The sequence below is a fragment of the Oryctolagus cuniculus genome, chromosome 11 (assembly GCF_051225735.1).
Source record: "Oryctolagus cuniculus isolate XC-2025 breed Fujian yellow rabbit chromosome 11, ASM5122573v1, whole genome shotgun sequence".
Classification (NCBI taxonomy): domain Eukaryota; kingdom Metazoa; phylum Chordata; class Mammalia; order Lagomorpha; family Leporidae; genus Oryctolagus; species Oryctolagus cuniculus.
The window spans coordinates 34790932-34806812 of record NC_142877.1 but is presented as its reverse complement, the minus strand read 5'-3'; the positions used below and the strand labels follow the sequence as shown (position 1 = coordinate 34806812).

Genomic DNA, 15881 nt, shown 5'->3' with positions numbered 1-15881 from the left:
ATGCATTGGGTAGCAAACTGGTAAATGTTATCTCATGCAATTTCACAGGATATCATTTCATTAGGGGATCAAATGGGGACTTACTGTTTTTCTCTCCCATTTTCTCACCTACACCCTTCCCCCCAATTTATTCTTTTTTCATGTTTATTTCTTTACTAGAAATATTCTGACATTTAAGCTTCTTAGTATAGATGGATGATTGAACACAGTCATTTTCTTTCTTTCTGTAAACCCCATCACATAACAGCATAGCAATTTTAAAAAGAAGAAGAGGAAGACCTATTAATACAAATGGCAGAAAAAGCAGCTACATCGCAAGATGATGGACTCTGGGAAGTGAATGAAGGAAAGGAACCTGACTTGGCAAACAAAATAAAGTTAAACTATAAGGCTATGTATAGGCATTTGGCACAGCAGTTCGGATGCATCATAAGATGTCCTCATTTCATATCAGAGCCCTGCATTTGGGTCCTAGCTCTGCTTCTTCTTCTAGCTACTGCCAATGTGCACCCTAGGAGGTAGTGGTGATTGCTCAAATAGTAAGGTTCCTGCCACTCACACGGGAGACTTGGATTGAATCCTATCTATGTCTGTTTCAGGCTTTAGGGCTTGACTCAAAGGATGGAAGACATTTCTCTGTCTCAGCCTCTCTCTCTTTCTGTAAAATAAAATGAAATAAATATATATTTTTGAAAAGCTATAATGCCAAAATGAGGATGAAAAGCAATCCAATTAACAGCTCCCTGACCTCCAGTAGGTTCAGAACCTGGCAGTGTTGGGCACTTCTGGAAGTGAGGATGCCAGTGGGGCTGAAGCAGGGGATTGACTGCAGGAGGTTTGAGCCTGAGGTTCTACTATTCATCTTGTAAAGCTGGGAAATTTCTCTTCTGCATTCCGGTAAGATTTCAGAAGGTCTCTTGTCTGGAGGGCTCTAGGCAATGTGAAAACAGAGGTTCAGCCCTGTGTCTGGCATTTTCAGAGCTCAAAGTGAGAGGACCCATGGAGCCATGGTGCTGGCTACCCTTCCCTGCCTTCACCTTCTTGATTCCTTCCCTCACTTTCAAGGCCTTACACAGCATCTGTATACTCTGGTCTCCAAGCCCAGCCCTATCAAATTTGAAATTGCCACTCTGTGTCAACCTCTTAATTTCCTGGGTGCATACACTGGCAAATCCACTGTGGGTAGGATCCCATATATCCTTGGAAACAGGTTGGAGGCCATTTGGACAGGGATTCTGAAGCATGGCCTAGAAATACAGGACAAGTCCCCTGGGCTGTGTAGAAGGACCAGGGCAGGGTCCTTAAACTATCACTGCACAGGCTAATGTGACCAATGTGATGGTTTGCCTACGATTAGCCTTGTTTTAGCACTCAAGGTCTGGCATCCCCAGGAAACACCTCAGTCCTGGGGAAATGGTGATGTTTGGACATCCTCCTAGCTTAAGGCAGCACTGTATTTAGTTCTGAGACTCGCCCCGCCCCATCTGCACCCCAGCCCACTGCTCTCATTTAGTTCCCTGATAAATGGCAACAAGGTCTGCGTCCTACAGGTAAGAAAGAAAATTCTTCCTCCGGGGAATTCGACCAGCCAAAGAAGAAAGCTAAGAACTCTGACATTAAAGATTTTCCCACAGAACTCCCTAGGACAACTCTACAGCAAATCCAGGTCAACAAGGACTACCCAATAGACTACAGCATCCAATCAGCTTTTCAGAGTCCCAGGATTAAAGAAAGACAAGCAGACAGCCAAGATTCATTAGACATTGATTAAATGCATTAGCATGAAATATTAAGACCAAAAGTGTACTTAAAAAAAAAAAACTACTTAGAGGAATCATAGTTGTAAGCATTTAATTTATTTATCTGAAAGGCAGAGTGACAGAGAGGGAGAAACAGAGAGAGATATTCCATCTGCTAGTTCACTTCACAAATGGCATGGGTGGGCCAGGCTCAAGCCAGGAGCCCAGAAGTCCATCCACATCTCCCACATGGTTGACAGGGACACAAGCACCCGGGCCATCCTCTGCTGTCTTTCCTGGCACATTAGCAGGATGCTGGATCATAAACAGATCAATGAGGACTGCCACCAGCACTCCAACAAGGAGGCTTAACCCACTGTGCCACAACACTGGCCCTTAGTCGAAACACATTATGCAAGGAAAAGAGATTTGAAAATACATTAACATCCTCAGAGTCTTAAAGGGCTATATTGTGTTTATGAACAAAAGAACAGGATATTATAAAAAGAAATAGTTAAATAATAAAAAGATATCTTAGAATGTGAAAGGCAGGAACAGACATTGGAAATAAAATACTGGAAATAAAGTATTGGAATATTATAATATTGGAAAGTATTGGTTAATAAAGTTGAGAATATTTCCACAAAAGGAATAACATAAAAAGATAGGAAGGAGAAAAAAAAACCAAGAAACTGAAAAGTAGGTTATCAGTCTAGAAAATCTAAATTCTAAAATAAGTAAAAATAGAGCCGGCGCCGTGGCTCAATAGGCTAATCCTCCACCTTGCGGCGCCGGCACACCGGGTTCTAGTCCCGGTCGGGGCGCCGGATTCTGTCCCGGTTGCCCCTCTTCCAGGCCAGCTCTCTGCTATGGCCAGGGAGTGCAGTGGAGGATGGCCCAGGTGCTTGGGCCCTGCACCCCATGGGAGACCAGGAAAAGCACCTGGATCCTGGCTCCTGCCATCGGATCAGCACGGTGCGCCGGCTGCAGCGGCGGCCATTGGAGGGTGAACCAACGGCAAAAGGAAGACCTTTCTCTCTCTGTCTCTCTCTCTCACTGTCCACTCTGCCTGTCAAAAAAAAAAAAAAAATAAGTAAAAATATCAGAAGAGATATCAAATAATTAGATAGGAGAATATAATAATTCAAGAAATTTCCCAAAATGGAAAGACAAATTTCTAGATTGATACAGCATAGCAAGTGCCAACCACAATGAGTGAGAATATTCCAGTGTCAAAGGTTTAGAATTGTCAAAGGAGTGGGATAAAGAGAAGTTATTGCTAGCTCCAAAGGAAAAAAATCAGCATAATTTAAAAAATAAAAGTTGTGAATGGCCTTGGATTTCTCATGACCAGCACTGGAAGCTATCGGTGACTGGAAGATAAGACAATAGAGAATGATCCGCAGTTCCAAAGGCCATGCTAGATTTCTATACCTTAGCAATGTGTCTCTTAATGTGAGGGTAGAATACTTTCAGGTGCACTAAACCTCCAAAATCTTTCCTCAGAAAGCTACCGGAGGTTGTGAACATCACAGTGAATAAATAAACCAAGAAAGAATAACACAGTGTTGAAGGAAGAGACACGCTAACATAAAGAAGAAGAAATGGGGGCCGGCGCTGTGGCACAGTGGGTTGAAGCCCTGGCCTGAAGCACCGGCATCCCATATGGGTACCGGTTCTAGTCCCGGTTGCTCCTCTTCTGATCCAGCTCTCTGCTGTGGCCTGGGAAAGCAGTAGAAGATGGCCGAAGTCCTTGGGCCCCTGCACCCATATGGGAGACCCAGAGGAAGCTTCTGGCTCCTGGCTTTGGATTGGCGCAGTTCCGGCCATCGTGGCTAATTGTGGGGTGAGCCAGCAGATGCATCTGAACACTTAAAGAGGAGGTTTTTCATAATAAACCACTTAAGGAGAAGCTTTGGTCAAGAATGGAATGAAATCGCCAAAAAAGAAAAAGAAAAATTGCTGCTTTTAAAAAACCAATGCTTTGCCCAATTACAGTCAAACAAACACACGGCACCTGCGCAGCGCGTGTGCTGCGTGTTTCCCGGGGGCGGCTATCCTCACCATCATGCAGATGGCAGAGCCGCAGGCAGGCACAGTTTGTCCTGCTGGGTGGCGGCGGCCCTGGAGAGAAGACGCTAAGGTCTTGAAATCCCAAATTGTCACGGCCCCATCGATGCCAGTTGAGCACAGTTTTCGACACTCTTGCTTGTGCATTTCATAAATGGACACTTGAATGATGCTGTTCTGCGGCCCCAGGGCCGTGTTGCGGGCCTCGGTCGTGGCCCTCTGGTCCATGTTGCGGGACTTGTTGCGCTGGATGCTCTGTTCGGAGTGTCCAGCTTGGAGACAAAGGTCAGGCAGCAGCGGTCATCGTAGGTAAAGAGCAGCAGGCAGCCACAGCGCTATCCTCTGAGACAAACACCACGCTGACGAGTAGCACTCGGTTTTCAGAGTGGAGACGTGCACGCTTTTTGCGGGATCAGTAACGGATACGATGCTGGCATGGCTGACCCAGGCCAGGCGGCTTTGAATGGCAGAGCAGCTGACCCCGTGGACCCAGCCACCAGTGCCACTGCCACCAAACTCTAACTTCAGCTGGCCAAAAGGCATCTTGCTGCCTCAGGGTATATTGGTTACCTTTTCATCCACTTCTTTGATGTAGGCAGAAAACTCTCTGCATTTGAAGTCGCAAGATCCTGCTGCCAGCAAAACTTTGGATGCCAATCCAGGCTGAGAACGGTGGAGTGTACTGGCTTTTTAATGTGTTTGATTGCCCATCAGTCATTTTTCAGTAACAACAGAAATGAGTCGCGCCCCACTTCCCACAGCAAATTTGTTCTCTAGGAGCGACCATTTCACAAAAGTCGCTGCGCGGTTAATCTGCAGGATCAGCAGGGTTGGCTTCCAGACGCGGTCCTCCTGGCTCCACCTGCCCTGCAGGTGACCGTGCGGTCGCTCTTGGGAGCCCAGTCAATGCCTGAGATGTGTCCAGATGTGTCCATTGTGCTCCTTGAGTGCAGAGCTTTCTCCCACGGGCTCCCGTTCTTGTAGATGTGCGCTTCGTGATTATGGGGACTAAGGGCAATCTGGGTACAGTCCCTGATCCAGGCATGACAGGGGATTATTCTTAGTGTTTTCAAAAGATAGAAAGCTGGGGCTGGGGAGGTGCGGAAGGGCTCGGAGAGGCAAATTCGCAGACTCTGGTCAGAGGAGGCGAACAGGCTCCCAGCGACGTGGGCGGATAACCACTATAGTGAATTGCAGACACCTATGGAAAGCATTCAAGGAATATTAATTGAATATTTTCTAACCCAAATCGGTATATAATTATTTTAAGAGACTAGAGAGGTGGGGAAGGTACATCTTGAGTTGGTGGGGAAGGTGCGGCAGGAGTTATTGTTTTCCATGTTAGGAAGACAATAGCTAATGTTCAAGACTGAAAATCAAGAGGGAGGAATATAATCATGCAATGATAAATGACCTGAATGTTTAACCCAAAAGAATTACTAGGGAATTCTGGAATTATTTTACCCTATAATTTCAAAATGTTTGTTATAAAAAAGCCATTCTCTAAATCCCTGAAGCCATTGGCAACAGGAAACCATAATGGTATTGTTTTAGCTTTAGGTTATGTTTAGCTTATTAAATTGAAAGAAGTAATAATGTTATTTTAGCTTTTCATTAGAGAAAATCCAACATTATTTAATGAAGTATGGTTTATCTTTTATTCATGAGCTGAATAGAATGAAGATTTTACTTATTTAAAATTATAGGAAAATTAGATCTTCTAATTAATAGAATGTTCTCATTATTTAAGTATGGTATGTTGGTTTAAAAATGGCCTTAATTCTTCACCTTTCATATGTGCATCTTGATATGTTGTGATTTTATAGCAATTCTCTTTGACAAGTGGGGCCTATTTGCCCACTCTGGCATGCAGACTGGCCTTAGGATTTGCTTGGCAAGTGGAAGGTTGTAGAAATGAAAGCGTCCACACTTTCTCTTGGACTCCTATCCCTGCCTTGAAAACAAAAAGACTGTTTAGTGAATGGGAGACAACATGGATGAAAACTTGGTGGCCTTAGTCAAGAACCCATTCAAACATTCTACAGTCAAGGATGTGAGAAAGGCCAGCCTAGGTCAGCAGAGCCATCTAACCAACAACTGGTGACGGTAGAGATGAGTAAAATGAGCTGACATCAAAATTGTCCTGGACCTGAGAAATCTCATGAGTTATAGAAAATACATATTTCTTTAAACTTCTAAATTTTGGAGTGGTTTGTTATACAATACTAACTAGTATACTGAATTTTCAGCTGGTACTGAAAATGAATGAGAATAGAAACAATAAAAAAAATGAAATGAAAATAGCATTCTGAATAGGAAACTATCATGGTTCTTTTTAATTAGGGACAATCACCTTAACTTTTCTATGCAGCATTTGTTTTACTGAGGACTTTATATGAATGTATATAGGTACTAATGGGTGTAGCAGTGAGAAAGTGCTGAGTGGCCCTGCATCTATAGAGAATAAAGCCCCTTTGGAATTGGAGAGAGGTCAGCAGGACTAGCTCCTAAAAGGCAAAGAGTAAAAATAAGCCAGAATGGGGAGTGTCTGAGTCAGGATTCCAAGAAAGGCTCAAGATGTTTAAGATGGAATTTTTAAAGTTACTTTCTGTGGGGTGTGAAATATAACACTCACCCAAACAACTTATGTTACTATGAATTTTCAGTGAAGTTTTTAATAGTTGTATTTTTAGGTGACCACGCACTATATGAATAATTGAAAGATCTTGCAGATTTTGTATCTGAGTTGTTGGTGGGGTTGTAGGGTGATGGAAGAGGACAGCTTGAAAGCTGTTAGGAATCAGAGGCAATGGTGACCTTCAAAGTGAAATTTTCTGAGTTACATCAGGGGAGAAATTTAGTCTTGCTGAGGCTGTGTACTTGGTACTGGTCTGACACATTTTTATTGAGTGCTGAAGGGAAGAGAGCCCACATATCTCAGTTCCATAAGGCAGCGTATCAATTTACAGGGTCCATGGGAAAATACGGTAGCCATTACACACACATGTACTGTGGGACCCAACAGTCCTATGCCTAGGTAGTTACCAAAATTAAATAAAAACCTGTATTCATTCAAAAATCTTTACTTAAATTTTTTTTAGTTATCATATTCACAGTCACCAAAACTAAATCACTCAAAGATCCTTCAACCTGGGAGTCAGTAAATAAACTGTGGTACATATATACAATGGAGTGCACAACTTACAGAAACTGGTGGAATTATATACCAGAAAAAGGAAGAATCACATCCTCATTTTTTAAAACTGGAAAAACACATTAGAATTAGGACCTTGGCTTAAGAGGTTTTACAGTCTACTTTTGAGGAGCAAACATTACTGTCATAAAATGTAAATGATATGAGTATTATTAAACTTAGCACCCCTTAATAGCTACATATGTTAAGTGATAAAGCAAGAAGGGATTTCTAGACCAGATAGTTTAAAGAACCTTCAAGGTATTTGCTGGGTTTAAGTTGGCTTGAAAGAATGGAGATCAGGTTAATGGGGAAAAGGAAAAAATGGGGATGAAAGGTAAGCAGAAATTCAGTGTGGTATTCTGATAATAAGGAAGCCAATTAGGCCACAATGGTTTATGTGTGATAGGGGTGGTTATTACTCTTGATAGACACCAGTTGTGCAGGAACTCAACAATCCTCTTCGTCTAGCCTCCTTTGTTTGGAGAAACCTTTAGAATGGCGTCCACAACACTGAGAACTCCATGCTAACTACTTCTTGCTCCACCTAAATGATTCAAGATCGCCTTCATTTGGACACCTCAATTTGCAAGGCTACATGGAAAACTTTCTTCAAAACCAGGATTGGAAGAGACAAAACCTGAGCCTTTGGGAATTATAACTTGCTTTACATTAAGATTTCCCTCACTTGAACACAATGATAAGATGGTAGGAAGGGAGTTAAGAAAGAAAACATAATTATAAAGTCCAGATGGATCAAGTTTTCTCTGTCTGAGAAGACTCTCATCTGCAAGAAGAAAAAAATATGAGTTTCAGGGAACATGTATTTTTAAAGAATTTGCTTATTTATCCTGAAGAATTCCAGAGGAAATAATGAATTCCTATTTAAGAAGGATATGAAATTTTAATTTTAAACTTTCCCTCATTTGTTGTAATTATCTGTTTCTAAGTGGCATATTTTGGTATTCCCATCTCAATCAGAGATTAATTTATCGAGAAGGTGTTTTCCCCTAAGCTTATACATAAGGGCATGGAATAATCCTAGCACGTCTAAAACTCTAAATGGTTTGGACAGCTCCTCTAATAGGCTTCAAAGTAAAAAAGATTTGTTCAAAACAAAATTGGGATATTCTTTAAAAATATATTCAGTATTGGTCTGATTCTATGGGTTTTGATGAAGGCAGCAGAGTTGCTTTTAATGTAATAGGCCTCCTCATTTCCACCAATGTCTGAGTTTGATAAGGTAAAGGCCTGAAGTTATATGATTTCTACTCTCATTGAATACTTGGGGCCCAAAACAAACCACACCAACTGCAGAGAAATCAAGCAGCTTATATAAAGCAAAAATAAGTATAGATTCCTAAGCTATTTTTTATTAACTAAATGTCTACCACATTTTCAGTTCATGCTTGCCTTTTTAGGTCAAGGAGTAGTCAACACAATTTCATTGCGATTCATACATTCAGCTCTTTTTGGTAAGGTTCTGAGCGGGATTTTATTATATGGGAGTTAGTAGCATCATTCATTAGCATATAACATATCTATGCTCAGCTGGAAACAAGGTGCTATTTAGGATAAAACTGATTAGGCTTGTGGTATGATCTCACACCCCTACCTGACCCCACCTGTATGCCCACCTGTCAGTCAGACAACGTAACCACACCCTCTTTGGGAGTAAATAAAAGGCCTGGAACACTGTGGACCCTCCTTTTTTGACCATGACTTTGGGCACAGCCTTTTGGCTGCCGCTCTCTGCCTTCACTTTACTGCCGCGAAGCTACCTGTGGCTGCTCATAACCATATGCTTGCTCCACATGGCTCCCTCTTGGCCTGCTCTCTGCTTGGTATGGACCCGACTTAGCTTCTAGACTTCTCTTTCTCCCCTAAAGAAAGCCCTCACTCTCCTGCACATTTCTTTCACTGAAAGGAATAAAGTCCTTAAAACTTACCATATTGTCTGGTCTATTTAAGCCAGTATTCAGAATTCTTCTCTTATTGAAAATTATTAATAAGCATTCTGATATCATAAATAAGCAGTCTAATATCACTATCATGGGAAAGACTGTGTGTAGTCTGGGCAGGCCCTAGGAATAGGATCAATGTTAAATAACTTAACTTGAAGTTTTGACGATTGTCAGACAGAAATAATCCCAGAAGATTTCATAGGCAGGTTTGTGGTCTCAAGAACATTCAATGATGATAAACCTGGAAATCATTGTTGACAGCATTTCGAATGAGGATTTTAAGTGACCATAAAACAGGTGGAATGACTGTTGACAGCATTTGTCTTGATATATCATGCATTTTTAAGTTGTAAGAGCATGTAAGTTACTGTAAAATATTCAACATTATAAGAATACACAGGGGGCCAGTGCCGCGACTCACTAGGCTAATCCTCCGCCTGTGGTGCCAGCGCACCGGGTTCTAGTCCCGGTTGGGGCGCCGGATTCTGTCCCAGTTGCCCCTCTTCCAGGCCAGCTCTCTGCTGTGGTCAGGGAGTGCAGTGGAGGATGGCCCAAGTACTTGGGCCCTGCACCCCATGGGAGACCAGGAGAAGCACCTGGCTCCTGCCATCGGATCAGCACGGTGTGCCGGCTGCAGCGTGCCGGCCGCGGCGGCCATTGGAGGGTGAACCAACAGCAAAAGGAAGACCTTTCTCTCTGTCTCTCTCTCTCACTGTCCTCCACTCTGCCTGTCAAAAAAAAAAAAAAAAAAAAAAAAAAAGAATACACAGGATGAAAAATCAGTCTTCCCCCCAATCCTGAAGTAATCTCATTATCCTAAAGTAATTGTTAACAAGGTAATGTGTATTCTCCCAGAATGTTTCTTCACACACACACACACACACACACACACACAATGAGCAATGCAGATATTATTGAGAATTTTTCAGAGAAAATGGAAATGAACATGTTATATATACCTTTTCTAATTTTTCAAAAATTGTATCTCTCAATCTATAGTCCTACAGTTTTCTTTTACATTTCCTAATCTTTCATGGGCCTTTTCTTTTTTTTTTTAAGATTCATTTATTTATTTGAAAGTCACAGTTACACAGAGAGAGGAGAGGTAGAGACAGAGAGGTCTTCCATCCCATGGTTCACTCCCCAGATGGCTGCAACAGTCGAAGCTGTGCCTATCCTAAGCCAGGAGCCAAGAGCTTCTTCTGGGTCTCCCACGTGGGTGCAGGGGCCCAAAGTCTTGGGCCATCTTCTACTGCTTTCCCAGGCCATAGCAGAGAGCTGGATTGGAAATGGAGCAGCCGGGTTTCGAACTGGCGCCCATATGCGATGCTGGCGCTTCAGGCTAGGGCGTTAACCCACTGCACCACAGCGCCAGGCCCCTTCATAGGCCTTTTCCATGTCTGCAATTAACACTATACTTCTCTAAAAATTGCATAAAGTATTGTATAATATGGTGTCCAATTTAAATATTATCCATTTATTTTTACTTGTTTGCCCTTTTGATGAATATTTAGAATGCTTATAATTTTATATATAAAACCATGACATGATGAATTCCATGTCAGGACCTCTTTGTGAAAGTCAGTAATTTCTGAAAGATTGATGACTAGACAATAATTGTTGGGCTGAAGAATTTTAAATATTGTTCATAGTAGAAGCTGCTTTCCAGGAAGCAAGCAAATAAGCTGTATAAACTTAAACTTTGAGCACAGGTCAATAGCTCATCAATAATTTTTGCTTTCTACCAATATTGGAATTGTTCATAAATAGTAGTCAAACTGATTTCCTTTAAAGCTATCCAAAATTCTTCCCTGATTGCTAATGAGGATAAATAACCTTTTGTAGTAAATCATTTGTTTTTATTTCTTTTTCTGTGGATTATTTTAGATAATTATTTCATCATCCTTTCCTTATTGGCTCATCAAAACTCTGCATGTTAAGGATGGTGCTGGTTGTTATGGATTGATTCACTTTTTCATTCCAACTCACTTTCAGCGTGAGAGGTGGGCAGGAGCCATGTGCACTTACAGAGAACTTTGTTCAGAGAAGAGTCCAGAGGCAGGACCCAGGGCAGCTAGTTCACAGATGAGAATTGCGGTAAAGGTGGTGGTTTGGAAATCAGTGGCTGTAATGTTGACTTCCTAACCTGTATGCAACTTCTTGAAGCAGCTTCTTCGTTTACTGGTGAAGACAGCTGTCCTGACCGCGACTAATGAAGCATGCACTTTTGCATCAGGAACAGCGTCTCCTAGATTTTTTCCAGGCCTGTGACAGGAGAGCCAGTTCTAGGTATCACCTGGGGGCCAAGTGGTCTTGAGGCTGGGTATAATTTCTGCTCTACTAGTCCTTAGCACAATTTTATTTGCACCTCCTTACCTGTATTGAATTCTTCTCAGTCTAAACCTGCTCATGCAGATTTTGCTGCCTGCAACTGAAACCCTTACATCACAGAAAAATTCTCTCTTTTTAACTCTTTTATATCTTACACGTATTTTATCTCCAATTGCCATTCACCTGATAGGACAATCTTCACTTGGCAGAAGTTTCTAAACAAAAATTGGTCAGCTTGGACAATCTCTACTTTATGCTTTTGGAGGTATGAGTCTTTCCTAGAAGGAAATTTCTTACAAGAATACGCTGCTATGTTGTCTTGTGTTTCTATGTCTTTATATCTAGAAATTATTCCACCTAGATTGCATTTCCTATGCTATGTTTAAGTGCTCAATTTTAATTTTTTATTTTATTTCACAAGATGGTAGATGATCAGCCTGTCAGTATTTATTCAATAGCATATCTTTCCCTATTGTATTAATCTGCTACTTCTAAGAAATAATTTCTCATTTATTATGAAATAGCTTCTGAATTCTATCCCATTGTTGTTTCTCATTCCTGCTTGAATTCCACACCATTTTACTTAGTATAACTTCAAAATATATTTTCTTAATTTTTATTTTTTATTAAAGATTCATTTTATTTATTCGAAAGAGTTACAGAGAGAGGTAGAAACAGAGAGAGAGGTCTTCCATCCGCTGGTTCACTCCCCAATTGGCCGCAATGGCCGGAGCTGCTCCAATCCCAAGCCAGGAGCCAGGTGCTTCTTTTGGGTCTCCTAAGTGGGTTCAGGGGCCCAAAGACTTGGGCCATTTTCCACTGCTTTCCCAGGCCATAGCAGTGAGCTGGATCAGAAGAGGAGCAGCCAGGATTAGAACCAGCACCCATATGGGATGCTGGCACTTCAGGCCAGGGCTTTAACCTGCTGTGCCACACTGCCGGCCCCTATTTTCTTAATTATAATAAATAACAACCATAAGTTTAAGTCAAGAAGCAGAAACTGAGTTTCTGAAATACCCTTTAAGTCATTTCCACATTTTAATCATATTTGCATTTTAACATCTTAACAGATGACAATGATATCTGACATATGGCAAATATTTTTAAGTGAACAAATCTGACAATTCATGTCTTTTACATAAATTGCAAAATAATTATAAAATTAGCAATTCTATTATTGTTGGTGTCTATTTTTGCGACACTTTATACCAAGTGATTATTTAAATCACATAAAGTTCATGTGATCTTTTATAAATTTTTTAATGAATCAATTATATTCAAAAGGCAGAGAAACAGAGTTTTCCCATCCATTAGTTCATTCCCCAAATGATCACACGGGAAGCAGGAACTCAGTCTGGGTCTCCCATGTGAGTGGCAGAGACCCAGTTATGGACATCATCACCTTCTGCTTCCATGGGTGCACATAAGAAAAAAGCTTGAGCCCGGAGTGGAGCCAGGACTCAAACCCAGGCACTCCAATATGGGATAAGGGATCTCAAGAGACAACTTAACTGCTGTGCTAGACACCTGCACCTCATGTGATCTTTGATTAAACAATCCCACTTGCTAAAAATATGCTAAGGTTCCTGACACAGAATTAAAACATCAGTTTCTACAGTGAAACTTACTTATTATTTTAGCTACAGAACAAACCTCTTTCACAAATAAGATTTTATTTATAAAAAATTGATAAAAGAAGAGTTTTATGAGAAAAACAGAAAGTTACATTACCAAAGGCACCATATTAATAGGAAGATTAACTTTCCTCAAAAATATAGAAACTAGCAATCCGCAAACCGCTTTCCACTTGCAGTCTCTCATGGTTCCAAGTCTGCTCCATTGGGCATTAATGCTCATAAAGCTCTGGATTGTGTTACACTGTCCCATTAGTCACCCGAGGTGTTTCTGGTCTGGTGAGAGTCAAGTTAGCACAGTGTCATGGGTGAGTATGACGTATTGATTACAAAAATGACCACAGTTCCCCATTTGGTCTGATATCCATGTGTTTTGCAATGTGACACTACAGCTCCTTCCATTAAGTGGTAGAACCTAGCCTTCATCCTTTGTGTCAGTGCTGAATTTAGCTGCTTTATTCTTCAGAAGTGACAAAAAAAGTTTGTGTCCGTCTGAGAATAGACTGCAAGGGCCCTGCATACATCTTCTCCCTACTGGGACATTTTCTCTTAGTAAACAAACCGAGGATAGCCTGGTGGTTGATGACTCAGCTGTTCTCATTTTGTACCAGCCAAGAGCTAACTAATTGCAAGAAGCAGGCCCACCTAGTTAATGGGCTGTTGACCTCATATGCATGGGGTGAAAACCTCCCTGCTGAGTCTGGCATAAATTGATGACCCATTTAATCATGTACAAAACATCGATTGTTGTTTCAAGCCACTAAGGTTGGAGTAGTCTCTCCACAATAATAACTAACTGATAGAGTGAACTTCAAAGTAGAAGACAGAATCACAGTTGCAGGATCAGAACTTGCAAGATTCATATATTTAATGATCCAGGGCATTCAAAATATTCAAAATTGCCTATGTCATTATCTCTGGATGGAAAAAGTGTCATTTCAAAGTAGTTTGCTAATTAGTCATGTTCCAATATTATGAGTTAAAAATATTTGAAAAGGAATGTGTGAGACTGGAAAGCAGCTTTGATTGCTTTTTGTACTGAAGACATGTTAATAATCTGTTCTCTTGCTTTCTACTAATTATTGCTTAATTTCCTGTGCAGTGGAATAGATTGTTTTTCATAAGGGTAAAACCTGTTGGAAAGGTTTACCCAGATCTGTTATCCTAAATTATGGACATATTACTTGTCTTATAGGTAGAGATACATTATTATTCATCTCCATGAAAAACACTCTAATATGTAGAATTTTAACTTCTATTTTCATTATATATAACATTAATTTAATGGTGGCATAATTAGTAATTTGAATCATAATTACATCAGTATTTTTGAAAAATGATCAGATATTTTCTTTTGCTTTAGGACTGTGTGATGAGGTTGGTAATTTTGACCCTTGGCTAGGAGAGAAAAATGAAAATCAAGAATGTCAAGATCTAATTTAAACAGTCAGTAGACACCCTAGAAATGTTCTTTTAGTTACTCCTAGATAAGTAGTTAAAGGCAGGATAAGAATGCTGTTAGTGGCTGCTCAGAAATGTAATTATCAGAGTCAGGTTCTATATCTCCACCTCACAATAAAATAAACAGTTAAGTGGATTTTGGAGAACTCAGCCTCAGAAATGGAACACATTATACCTGTTTGCATCTCTTTCAATCTTGCTCCAAACCAGGCTTTCTCAACATTTGGCCCCAATATTTTTTGCCTATGGGATACTCAGCAGCATCCCTGATCTCTATGTACCCAATGCCAGTAGCCTTTCTTCTCCACAATTATAGCAATCAAAAATGTCCCCAAGCATTGCTAGATGTCACTTTGGGGACAAAAGTGCCCCTAGTTGAGAACTCTGTTCCAAATCCCAGTCTGCACTGTCTCTGGGGTTATGTTGGTTTCCTGGGAAACCGCTGCAGAAAATTATAGGGAGACAAACTGAGTGGGGTTCTCCAATCCGACTGCACCAGTGAAGCCCTCGTTTCACTGTTTATTTATTTAGCACATTAGATAGTACTATAAAATTTGTCTGAATCCATGGTAAAAGTGTTCAGAAGTTGCCCTCAAGTCTGAACATTAGTACTAGAAATCAGGTATTAACAACTAAAAAAAAGCACGTTTCTAGAAAGAATTTATAAAAAGCACACAAAGCCCATTATGTGAGTACATATGGATTTCAAAATACATTTGCATTAGTAAATAAATTCATCTTTTAATTCCATTTCCCATGAATGTTTAAAAGTATCTCATATTCTGATTATGCTGATTAGCTACCCTATGAGAAAACTCTTGGTGCCTGCACAGTCTTTTTTTTTTAATACCTTTTATTTAATGAATGCAAATTTCAAAGGTACAACTTTAGGAATACAGTGGTTCTTCCCCCCATACCTGCCCTCCTACCCCCACTCCCATCCTACCTCCTACTCCTTCTCCCATCCCATTCTTCATTAAGGTTCATTTTTAGTTTAACTTTATATACAGAAGACCAACTCTATACTAAGTAAAGTTTTCAACAGTTTGCACCCACCCCCACACACACAACATATAAAGTACTGTTTGTGAACAAGTTTTGCAGTTAATTCTCATAGTATAACTCATTAATAACAGAATTCCTACATGGGGAGTAAGTGCACAGTGAATTCTGTTGTTGATTTAACAATTAACACTCTTATTTATGATATCACTGATCAACTGAGGTTCTTGCCATGAGCTGCCAAGGCTATGGTGTCGCTCCCCCTCTTCATGGCGGAACGACACTAAACCCTGCCTAGGCTTCATATCCGAGTCACGGCACCATTATGTCGCTCCCCCTCTTCGCGGAGGAACGACACAGGACCCTGCGCTGTTCTTTTGTCTGCTCGGCCCTCTCCGGGTTTGCTGCTGGTTCTTCCCGGGTTGGCTACTATCCCTTCCACCTCCGTGGAAGGGCGGTTCCCCCTGCCACTTTCCCCACTTCCGCG

The 15881-nt window shown here is 40.9% G+C and overlaps 1 pseudogene; it reads right to left on the bottom strand.

Moving 5' to 3' along the window:
• Positions 1-3737: 3737 nt before the first annotated feature.
• The window catches only part of LOC127491107 (actin-related protein 2/3 complex subunit 1A-like), a 91719-nt pseudogene continuing 79575 nt past the window's right edge, over positions 3738-15881 (bottom strand).